Source organism: Cydia fagiglandana, chromosome 16 (genome assembly GCF_963556715.1).
Source record: "Cydia fagiglandana chromosome 16, ilCydFagi1.1, whole genome shotgun sequence".
NCBI classification, from domain to species: domain Eukaryota; kingdom Metazoa; phylum Arthropoda; class Insecta; order Lepidoptera; family Tortricidae; genus Cydia; species Cydia fagiglandana.
In genome coordinates, this window is record NC_085947.1 from 16044324 (window position 1) to 16057011 (window position 12688).

Genomic DNA, 12688 nt, shown 5'->3' on the forward strand with positions numbered 1-12688 from the left:
ACTAATCTAAATCTTCATGGACTTTGACGTGACAAATTGCATTTTAAATATCGGCAAGAGTGGAAAACTAAAGTAATCCAAATTTTGAGTAGGTAGTTTCCTCAATTTGGCTGTTGGAATTAATTTTAAGTGACAATTTTTAATGATAAATATTTCAGTGATTTTATTTATAAACGGTTAGCTTGGCCTGCAGGCGTATTATGGATTGATTTATTCACGTGATAAAATAACTGTCAGGTTTTACTAAAAACCATTTTTACAAGATGACCGATCTGGCCTAGTTGGTATAGTGACCCTGCCTGCGAAGCCGATGGTCCTGGGTTCGAATCCCAGTAAGGGCATTTATTTGTATGATGATACAGATATTTGTTCCTGAGTCATGGCTGTTTTCTATGTATTTAAGTATTTGTATATTATATATATCGTTGTCTGAGTACCCAAAACACAAGCCTTCTTGAGCTTACTGTTGGACTTAGTCAATCTGTGTATCTGTATCTGTGTATGTGTGTCTGTGTGTGTGTGTAGATTGGCGTAAGAATAATTTATACTGTAATTTATCATTATGAAATAAATAAACTAAACCAAACTAAACTAAGAATGTCCTATAATATTTATTCATATAAAAAAACAAGCTTTTATTTATTTTCACCTGACCGCTGTCTAAATTTGATCCACTTCCCGGTTTCCGATTGAGCTGAAATTTTGCATACATACGTAAGTTGGGTGACAATGCAATATTATGGTGTCATCGAGCTGATCTGATGATGGAGACCGGAGGTGGCCATAGGAACTCTATGATAAAACAACGAAAACTAATTGTGTTTGGAGTTTTTAGAATTGTCTCGATGAGTATTAATTGCTCGTGGAAAGAAAAGTAAAGTCAGCGATAAAAGCTTGTACCAAAAATGAAATGTTTGCCAGAAACTTATTAATACCGCGGGATAGAAAGTGACGAGTGATGGACACCGTTTTATCACGCTGTCGCGTAGACAAGAACGATCATCGCATCCGTATAGACTTTATTAAAGTTATGATAATTTTAATAGTCCTATTTAATTTTGGCATTTTTAAAAGTACTCTAGCATAGTCCTTTTCTTCCCCAGCTATTAACGTTATTTAAAGATTCATCAACATAAATATTCTATAATAAATCATTTCTTTTGCAAACAGTACAAAACCTCAGACACGCAAATTTCTCAGAAACATCGTGATCAAAGCAGTTCATACAGACCGACATCGCAAAAGAATCAATATAAAATTAGCACTAAACTTAAATATGTCTTATTTCTACTCAGCTCTCATTCTAATTTCAATCTTATTGTCAGTAGCATAAGGCTATAATTTGCAATAGCTTTTTGATAATTTAATCTCTTTTAGGGGTAGTAAGGGAAATTCCCCGAAGGTCCAAATTGTGCCGTTGATGTCTTTTGTATGGGGATGATGCATGCTGACGTTTAACGCTAAATAATTAAAAAAAAACCGGACAAGTGTGAGTCGGACTCGCCCACCGAGGGTTCCGTACTTTTTAGTATTTGTTGTTATAGCGGCAACAGAAATACATCGTCTGTGAAAATTTCAACTGTCTAGCTATCACGGTTCATGAGATACAGCCTGGTGACAGACAGACCGACGGACAGCGGAGTCTTAGTATTAGGGTCCCGTTTTACCCTTTGGGTACGGAACCCTAATTAAAGACCTTAATTCTATACAAATAGGTCGTCTAGAGGAGGATTCAAACCACTAGCATAGTAGAATTTATCATTTACTGGCAACTCGCCCCGGATCCGCACGGGTACAAAACCGTAACAAATTACACACCTAAGCGCCTTTTGCACCACCCCACTAACCAGGGGTTAACCCGTTAGCCCAGTGGCATAAATTGGGGTTTATCTGGTAACCCCGGGTTAGTGAATGGTTGCAAGAGTGGCCCTAAACCTTCCTCAAGAGTCACGCCCTCTTTTTTTTGTATAACATTTTTAATATTAAATACTAGTAGGTACCCTACAGACATACATGGTACAGTCGACGTCGATATGTTTACACTTTTGCACCTTACTGCTTTGTACATTTGTGCTTTGCAGGGACGAGTTGAAGGCAAGCGGTCACGAGGTCGGTCACCTACGCGCTGGACAGACCTGATAAAAGCTGCGACACAAACCACCATAGTCCAATGTTCCCGTAACGCCGAAGACCGTGGCAAATGGAGGCACATTGCGAGGGCTGCGTTATCCACAATAGATACGTCTCATCATACAACCACGACCACTCTGTCAAGAGTGAACGACTGAGGAGGGGGCTTTGTACATAATTAGGCGAAAAATGTAAACATCTTTGACGTCGACTGTACATAAATGTCCATGGCAAGCATCATGTAATTTAAGCATGTCGTTTTAAAATGAGAGCGGTCCTTCAATTGTATGGAAGCGGCTTTCCCGGTGACTCTTAAAGTGCGTGTTCAGATGTATTTGAATATCTCGGCCGCTCCGATATGTCTGATGGCTGCGCAGTGCCGGTTGGAGGGAAAGTAGACAAGTAATGTACTATGTAGGGCTTTCATTTCGCATAAGGTTTGCATTGTTCTACGGTGGAATGCAATATGTAAGATTTCTCTATATGTAAGAGAATGTAGGAGATTTTGTACCACGCGTTACGAAGTAAGTAAGTATATGAAATGCAAATTTTATGTGACTTTAGGTAAAGTACGAATAAGTAAGTACGATAAAAAAATATTATTTTTTGTATAAGGTTTCAAAACATCTTCGGGGGTTAATTTTGAATACAAATAAATAAATAAATATTATAGGACATTTTTTACACAAATTGACTAAGCCGTGGTAAGCTCAAGAAAGCTTGTGTTGTGGGTATTCAGACAACGATATACAGGGCGTCCCACGGCGATGCCACATGGAGGGAAAGTACCTTAAATATCATAGATAGCATATTTTGCTGAAAGAAGACTTCATTTTATTTTTAAAACTTAGTAAAGTTGCATTCATACTTTTTTAATTTTTTTTGAAAAAAAATGTATGGAAAAAATTTATCGCGTCATTGGAGGAAAAGTACCTTAATTATTGTAAATGAACATCTTACTGAAAGAAGACATTATTTCGATTTAAAAAAACAAGTTGAATTGCATTTTAAATAATTTCATGGTTAAACCGGGAATCGAACCCGCTACCCGAGAAAAAAAAATACCTTGTACCAAAAAAATAATTCTCACATTGAAGCCTTTCGATCGGTATGACAAAGCTACAAGGTATTTTTTTTTCTCGTGTAGCGGGTTCGATTCCCGGTTTAACCATGAAATTATTTAAAATGCAATTCAACTTGTTTTTTTAAATCGAAATAATGTCTTCTTTCAGTAAGATGTTCATTTACAATAATTAAGGTACTTTTCCTCCAATGACGCGATAAATTTTTTCCATACATTTTTTTTCAAAAAAAATTAAAAAAGTATGAATGCAACTTTACTAAGTTTTAAAAATAAAATGAAGTCTTCTTTCAGCAAAATATGCTATCTATGATATTTAAGGTACTTTCCCTCCATGTGGCATCGCCGTGGGACGCCCTGTATATAATATATATATAAATATTTAAATACATAGAAAACAACCATGACTCAGGAACAAATATCTGTATCATCATACAAATAAATGACCTTACCAGGATTCGAACCCGGGACCATCGGCTTCATAGGCAGTGTCACTACCCACCAGTGACGGCGCGTCAAACATATCCATAGGCAAGCCGGGGCTAATTTAGCTTACATATTTACTTTACAACTCTGCTCAAATGTCCAAAAACAGGCAAGCCGGTGGGAATTGGCTTTTATGATGAACCTTTTCAAGATTCAGCTTGTAAAAATTGGTAACAATACCATAAGGTTGCTATAATACTCTTATTTTTATTTTCATCTTTTTTCTTTTTTGTGTTTTGTTTTTGCACGCACAAATAGCTCTGTTTTATGTGTAGAAACTACTTAATAAACATGATGTTCAAATATTCTTATTAAGGAAACTGTAAGTCTAGTTTTAATAAAAGTTCCAGTGTTATAACTATGAAAGACTGTTTGTTTCTTAAATAAAAAAATTAAATAAATTAATTAAAAATTTATGGACGCGCCGCCACTGGTACCCACTAGGCCAGACCGGTCGTCAAATATTAGTAACAAATACATATCTATTAAACTACAAACATTTTCACCTGTTGAGGAGATAATCCGAACACACGAAACCATGTTTGCCTAAGCTGAAAGAGACACCTTCGCTAACGCTCGGTCAATTACTTAGATACGCGATTAAGTTTTATTGTCAATTTGTTTTAATATGATACTCTTAATTATCCCTATTTTAATTTTTACATGTCGCATTCTTCAGTGTATCCCCTACATTTATATGTTACACAACGAAGACCGCAAAAATATCTGACACGATCTTATTCGAGGAACCATAAGAACGTGTCACATCTAAAATCATTTTAATTTATGATTAGTAGGTACTTTTTTTATGAAATAAACAGATTTTGTTTAGCTGGTCAAGCAAATCTTGTCAGTAAAAAAGGCGCGAAATTAAAATTTTCTAAGCGACGATATCCCTTCCCGTCTACATTTTTCAAATTTGCCGCCTTTTTCTACTGACAAGATCTGCTTAACCAGCTGAACAAAATCTGTTTATTATATTCTATTATACATTATTTTTGCGTCCTTCGAAGATTAACATATTATTTCAGGTGATTGTACGGCGACCCTTACAGTTACGGTGCAATGAATTACTGCCTTGGCCACTAAACGCCAGTTAACATCCCCTTAAACGTCGTTTAGCTTAACGGCCGGTTAAGTTAAGACGTTCATAAAACGATACGCTGGTTTCACGGCAACCATTTTGTTGCAATACAGTTAACTTTAATGTTTCTTGAAGCGAATGAGTTGGGATTGGATTGAGAACTTATGTAACTATTATAATATAACAATCCCTACCGTAAAATGGGGTGAGTAGGGATTACGAGGTCAGTTGGGTTATGTGTGGTGTAAGAAGGGATGACCGAGGGGTGAGTTGGTTTATACAGGCTACTGCTACGTAAATTATATATTCTAATAACAAATCAAGCTATTATAATGTTCATAATCCCAAAGTGTCGATCCAACAATTTTCAAAACTCACCTTAGTAGGAAATCTCTCGTCACCCCAACTACAGGGTGAGCTGGGATTTCCTACTATTACGTGTTTATCTCTAAAGCTATGAAATGAAACAACAAATAAACGTTGACAAACTAAAACTCATACATCCGGATCACTTTTATTGTATATAAATCAATGTGCCATATATAAAAATAAACTTTTATCCAGGTTTGAACTTGAACTTCGATTTCGTCCCTACTCACCCCATTTTACGGTACTTGATGAATTACTAGTGGCTCTGGGAGCTGTATGTAGACCTCGCGTTAAGCTTACAAATGTAGAAGTGAAAAATCTTAGTTCGTTGAGTCGTTATCACAGTAAACTCACAAGTCTTAAGCGCCATAGACGCTATTGGCGCTTAAGGCCTTTATGCCGAATTCCGCATTAAAAAAAACAACGGGTTGCACTCCGAGAGTGCCGACAGAAGTGAAAACTCAATGACTAGTCCAAAATGTCTGCAGCACTATGTATATTTTTCTATTGAAAAACTTTAGTTCCGAAATTCCTGGCCAGTGAGCTTAAATTTGTAGCGTTAATTGTTTAAAATTCGAATAGAAATTGTAAAGTTACCTTGCAGACCTCGCATCTAAATATATCTTAGGTCATGATATTTTGAGTTTTATTCACCAGTACTAGAGTTTTTTTTTTTTTTTTTTTATTATGCATGGGTTTACTCATGGCCACAGACTAGCCGAGGCGTAGACGTGGCCTACGATGGAGCGAGCTCGCCCAGAAGGTGCCTGTTCACTCTTGATTTGAAGGTTGCCGGGTTATAAGAGCACGGAAATATAGACGCCGGCAAGGAATTCCATTCCTTGGCAGTGCGCATAAGGAAAGTAGAAGCAAAGCGCTTAGTGCGAATTGGCGGAATATCTACCAAGTAAGGATGGAAACCGGCCGTGCGTCTAAAAGTCCGATGGTAGAATGGGGACGGTGGAATGAGCTCGTGTAGCTCTTGGGCACACTCCCCGAAGTGCAGCCTGTAGAATACCGACAGGCTGGCGACTTTCCGCCGATGGGCCAAAGTCTGAAGCTTAGCCGTTAGCTTCTTGTCGCCAATCATCCTCCTGGCTCTGCGCTCCACTGAGTCCAAAGCGGCGAGTTGGTATTTAGCTGAGCCATCCCACAGGTGGCTGCAATACTCCATACACGACCGGACTTGAGCTTTGTAAAGTGTTAGAAGCTGTCCAGGTGTGAAGTATCGCTTCACCTTATTTAGGACGCCCAGCTTTCTGGCCGCAGTTTGTGCTTTAGACTCAATGAAGCTGCCGAAGCCGAGTACTGAACTCAGCTCCATGCCGAGGAGTTCCAGGCTGTCGGTAATAGGTACAGATGCACCCCGGAAAGAAGGAGTCAGGTCGAATGGACTCCGTTTAGCGGAAAATAGACACGCCTGCGTTTTGGAGGCATTGAACGTGACCAGATTGTCATCACCCCACTGGGAAACGAGACTAAGGGTCAAGTTCATTCGCTCAACCATGGCCTCTCTCTGTGAACGTATATCCTCCCTGCTGTCCCTTGCACTAGCCAAATATCTCTCAACAACCGTACTGTCATCTGCATAACCTACAATGCTGGGTTGCAGCATGTCGTTAATGTGGAGCAGGAAAAGGGTTGCGGAGAGAACAGACCCCTGAGGAACACCGGCGTCAATGGCCATGAGGTCCGAAGAGCAGCCATCAATAACTACTCTGATCGACCGTTCACTCAAGAAATCAGATAGCCAGCTACAAAAATCAGCAGGGATGCCGTAAGCAGGAAGCTTGCTAAGGAGACTTGCGTGCCAAACCCTGTCAAAGGCCTTCGAGATGTCCAGTGAAACAGCAAGCGCTTCACCGTTCCTCTCGATGGCCTCGCCGCAGCAGTGCGTGACATACGCTAAAAGATCCCCAGTAGACCGACCTCGGCGAAAGCCATATTGACGGTCACTGAGCAGATCATTTGCTTCGAGGTATGCCAGCAGTTTGCCGTTAAGTACCCTTTCCATGACTTTACAGAGCATGGAGGTAATGGCGATTGGTCGGTAATTGCAGGGATCAGCACGACTACCCTTCTTGGGTACTGGCTGCACGTTTGCAAGCTTCCAGGATTTCGGCACCGTTCTTGTTTGGAGAGAGAGGCGGTACAGGCGTGTCAGTACAGGAGACAACTCAGGCGCACACTGCTTTAGTACACGTGCAGGTATACCGTCTGGTCCATTGGCCTTATTCACGTCAAGATTCAGCAGAGCTCGGCGTACCTCTTTTTGATGTATAGCAATTCTCTGCATAGAGGAACTGCAATGAGATAGCGTAGGTGGAAGTTTTGAGCCTGCATCTAGACGTGAATTGCTCGCAAACAGAGAAGCAAACAAGTTAGCTTTCTCTGTCGCGGAGTGGGCCAGTGTCCCATCAGGTTTCTGCAGAGGTGGCAATGTGGGTCGGCAGAAGTTGGATTCGACCGCTTTCGACAGGGACCAGAACCGCTTGCTACCAGGAGGGTAGGAGGCGAGTTTGGCCCCTATTCGACTGACGTGGTCGAATCGAGCCTTTCGAAGCACCCGTTTGCAGGACTTGGCAGCTGAGTTAAAGGCTTTTTTCTTCGCGCGAACCCTCTGTGCTCCAGCTTTGGTATCGCGGGCTAGTACCCAAGCCTGGTATGCAGACTGCTTAAGAGCCTCGGCTCGAGCACAGTCCGAACTGTACCATGCTCGGGTCTTGTGATCGAGCGATAGGTCGGAGAACGGAATGAAATATTCCATTCCCTGCCGAATCACATCCGCAACAGCCTCAGCAGAACACGAGGGGTCACCCGAAGAAAAACAGACCTGCTGCCAGGGGAAAGACGCAAAGAAATGCCGCATCTCATCCCAGTCCGCTGACTCGTATCGCCATACTCTCCTCGTGCCCCTAGGGCAGAGATCAGGAGGAGAGTGGATCGACACGGATTTCACCAGACAGTGATCGGACGATCCTAGCGGAGCTGAGACCGAAACCGAGTGCCTGTCTGGATCAGTTGTCAGCAGAAGGTCAAGGCAATTGGGTGTATGGTCAGTAACATCCGGTATCCGCGTCGCAACATTTACCAGCTGGGTAAGGTTTAGGGATACAGCAAATTTGCGCGCTTCCCTCCCAGCGTGGCAAGTGTTCTTGTACGGGAACAGCCACTCCTCGTGGTGGGCGTTAAAGTCCCCAAGGAATACGAGTTGAGCCGCGGGGTACCGCTGTTGGGCTTTATCTGCCATCTCAGTAAGGTGGTCAAAGAGCCTAGTTGTCTCCTGGTTTCCGCTGTGCGATCGGTAGACACAGGCATACAGAGGTTTCTCTGAGCCCGAGTCGACCATAATCCACAAAGTGGAAAACCCGGCAGCCTCAAAGCAACGGAGACGCTTGCAGCAAATGTCGTCGCGGACGTACACACAGACCCCAGCACGTGCTCTGAACTTATGTTCCAGTGAGTAGCCTGGGTAGTTGAGGTACGACGCGTCCGCTGGGGTTTTGATTTGCGTCTCCGTCAAAAAGAATAGGTGCGGTTTTTCGGTTTCAAGATGGTGGTGGACCGGATCGATATTTGAGTGCAACCCCCTGATGTTGGTGAGGTGCACTTTTAATGGGAGGAAGTGCAGCCGGTGTTTAACCCTATTCTTTTTCCTTTTTGTTTTCATATTTGTGGAGTGTGGGATGGGTGAAAAAATGCCTGTCGAGGTGTTGCGTTTACCAATTGGATCACTTGAGCTAATCCGGACAATGAGGAGCTCACTTGGAGACTGCGGGGACGCCCGAGCCCTCCTGAAATAACCCACCGGGTCCTCCCGTCCAGTCGCCAACTGGCACGGTGGAGCTATTCCAGGATTTTTCGCTAGGTGGCGGGGCAGCCTCTCGCACGTGGCTGTCGTACAATTGGGCCCCCAACTTCCTGCGGTCGGCCACCGGCAAGACCGTGCCTCGGATCCCGCTACCCTCCAGCGAGAGCTGCTCGGCCCGACGTCACTCAAGGATCCAAAAACCGGCATTATGCAACACAACTGACAGCAAATCATCCCCCAAAGGCACTGGTACTCCCGCTCATAGACGAAACGCAGCAAGGCTGCTTGGCGCCTGACTCCGGCGGGAGGGTGGTAGCAAACCAGGCGGCCCCTTGCGGGACCTACCACCGCTGGTTTGGACGTAGTTTAAGGACATACCCGGGTCCAAAAGTAGAGTTCACTTTAATTAGCGATTTCATCAAGATGTAGCTTTATTGAATTATATTTGAGTGATATAATTCAATCACAGTTACATTCTAACTTCTATAACGTTAGAATGTAACTGTGAGATCCTCGTATTTCAGCCCGTACAAGATTAGAACATTGAGCTTTATTGCTTAATATATAAATCCAGTTTTAAATAATTGACCTGATTATGATACGTTATGACTAAAGTTCTTTGGTGAATAACATTGTCCGTGACACATGACGTCAGCGTTACGTTACGCGTTACGCTGAATCGAGTTTATCATTTCCCCACCCCAAAAAGTGCTCAGCGCCGCTAAAGAAGTTTTCACTTCAAAATTCCAAAAACTGGAGTAACAAAAAAATCTTTGCAAGGATCGTGTAGAAGTGGTAGAAGTCATCCACATCACTTGCGACAGTTGTGACATTAAGTGCGAATAAAACCAAAGTAATTAAGAAAGTCAATAAATTATTTATTTTATAGGTTAAAATAAAAATAGTAGGTACTTTTTAATAAACCTATGGAATTTAAGTGTGTTCATTTGGGCCTACACTAACCCTTAGAATATTTATTTATTTACTTATTTAAACTTTATTGCACAAAATATATACAACAATGTACAAAATATCCAATAATATATATATATATGTGAATATCCAATCGTATCAAAAAATATGCGCTATACTGCCCGATTTTTGAAGAAACGTCACTTTTGACACTGACATGTAATCCATATCGTATCTAGACGTAATAATAGACGTATATTAAAGTTCGAATCGGGCCGGTAGACATACGGCATTCGTTACTCCTACAAGCCGGTAACCCGATGCTGTGGTTACCCACGATGCAATGGCGTGACGTTTGCCTTATCTTATCTATTACCATCTTGGCAAACTGACGAACTTCACTAGGAAATGGCGGACGATACGCCATTTTGGAATTAAGGCCGGCTTATCAGCTGAAAAAGTGTATAGGCGAATGTGAAACTAGATATGCGATGGCGATTTTTTGAAATACGAGAATTTAATGTTTAAGTGGCCCTGAAGGGACTTTTCACGAATTGAAATAAGATGTTTTGGTAAATGGCCCAATTGACAATTAGGTAAGTTGTTAACTGCAATAAATTGAAACCATCATAATAATTAATTATTATTTTAGTCTCTATCAATTAAATTATACCTAATACAGCAAATTGATTATATATAGATTTTAAACCTAATTCATTGAGTGCGACAGATATGCATGGTGTAAAAACGTTATTACCGGTTTATTAATACCTTTTACCAGGTTCGATTACTGGCAATTCTTTTTGTTAGTTTTTCTTATCTCCAAAATTTCTAGTTTCACAGTCCCGTTGAGCTTTAACATCCTGTATAAATAATTAAATACATCCTTTGGCCACTAGCACTAACGTAGAAAGTTATGAAATGACTTCGTTGCATCAATGTGTTGCATGTAGGAATAAAATGCAGATGTTTATCTTAAACATCAAATGAGTTTGATAAGGTGCTAATGTTGTAACAAGAAACAGCACTTTATGTATAGTTACTTGTATACATATAGTTAGTTATATGTCTACTTTCTGACAACACTTTTAAACATCTTAAACTGCAAAAAGTACAGTATATGTAATTGCAAAAATATCCTCGGTAATTAAAAAATGTCCTTGAGATATGTTACCTTTTAATGGGTAGGCATTTGAAACTGTTATGTATGTATGTGTTCTTAATTATTAAGAGGTAATAGTATAAGTACTTGTAAGATTTTTCTGTTTACATTTTATAATATCGATGTTTGTTTATCCGAATTGTCTTTGAAGATTGTGAGAGGAAAGCAAATATAAATTACGAGGAAAATAATCGCGATTTAAATGAGTAATCGATAAAACTGTAATTATAATAGTTACTTTACGAAACATCCTATATAAATGTCAAAACTGTGTCAAAACGCAAAAAAAAGTAGCTCAGACTTTCAAAAGTAACTGTTATTTACAAACTTAATCCGAAATACTTACAGTTATATCCGAAATGTATCACAATCACAAATGTAACTACGAAAGTTTGAGGCGTAACTCGCGATCGTGCGTGCTGAGTGCGGAGCGCGGGAACATTGCGCGCGGTCGGCGGCCGTTCGCGTATATAGCCGGCGTCGAGGGCTGCGATTGGTGGAGAGCCGGCGCGCCCGCCTGACTCACTGGTACGTCATGGAGCTTGGAAATTTGGGGGTTGGACTGTTGAAAGTGGGGTAAAGTTTCGGAAAGTTTGTAGCTAACTAGAAAAGGGGGCTAGACGGGTTAAAACGGCCTCCTAGCCTAGTCGGTAGTGACCCGGAGGTCCCGGGTTCGAATCCTGGTAAGGGCATTTATTTGTGTGTTCATCACAAATATTTGTTCCTGAGTTATGGATGTTTTCTATGTATATAAGTATTATATATGTGTGTATTATATATTATATTGTCGTCTAGTACCCACAACACAAGCCTTACTGCCGGATTCGAACTTTAAGATACGTCAATTAATAGATCTGGAAACGATATGGATTAGATGTGTCCGTGTCAAAAGTGACGTATTTGTTTGAAGAAACGTCACATTTGACACTGACATATCTAATCCATATCGTTTCTAGATCTATTAGTTGACGTATCTTAAAGTTAGGATCGGGCCGTTATTGAGCTTACTGTGGGACTAGGTTGATCTGTGTAAAATTGTCCTATAATATTTATTTATTAAAAAAAAAAAAAAAAAGTGGGGTACCTTACCATAAGGGTTTTGATAAACGTTGCGGAGAGATAGAGTCGCATCAGACCACACACGCTCATAACAGTTTGGAGTATTTCAGGACAGCGAATAATATATTACACAACGAAGGCCGCAAAAATATCTGACACGATCTTATTTGTAGAGACATAAGAGCGTGTCGCATATTTTTGCGGCCTCTGAAGAGTAACATATTATAATTGCAGGTGACTGTACCTTACCGAGGGGCGATTTTTTATTGTAGTTTAGGTTTTATTTTTATTAATTTAGTATAATTTTAGTTTAATAAGTTTTTATACAACATTTATATTTTACATTAAATTGACGCTCAGAGAAATGAGTCTTGCTGTTTAGAAAATAGTATCCCCGTGTTTATTAAACTTCATCCTTAAATACTTTACTCTTCACCAGCACCACACGAGCATAATGAATGAATGAATGAAATGAATTTATTCCAGGAAATATTTCCATATAATAAGTTTTGGATATTTTTTTAGCGGCAATGTACATATTTCGAACATCGCTAGGTATATCACTTGTGACAATAGTGATGTCGCTTCAGAAAA

The 12688-nt window shown here is 40.5% G+C and overlaps 1 protein-coding gene across 3 annotated transcripts in view; it reads right to left on the minus strand.

Annotated features, from left to right (window-relative positions):
• LOC134672104 (CHH-like protein) overlaps nucleotides 1-12688 on the minus strand; it is a 79778-nt gene that overhangs the window by 43982 nt on the left and 23108 nt on the right. Inside the window, exon 1 of one of the 3 annotated variants that reach the window (XM_063530017.1) lies at nucleotides 11382-11470. The exons of the other annotated variants lie outside the window; for them this stretch is intronic. The gene's annotated coding sequence lies outside the window, so the exon portion shown is untranslated. Of the gene's footprint in view, nucleotides 1-11381; nucleotides 11471-12688 lie in introns of those variants that run through there. 3 annotated transcript variants of the gene reach the window in all.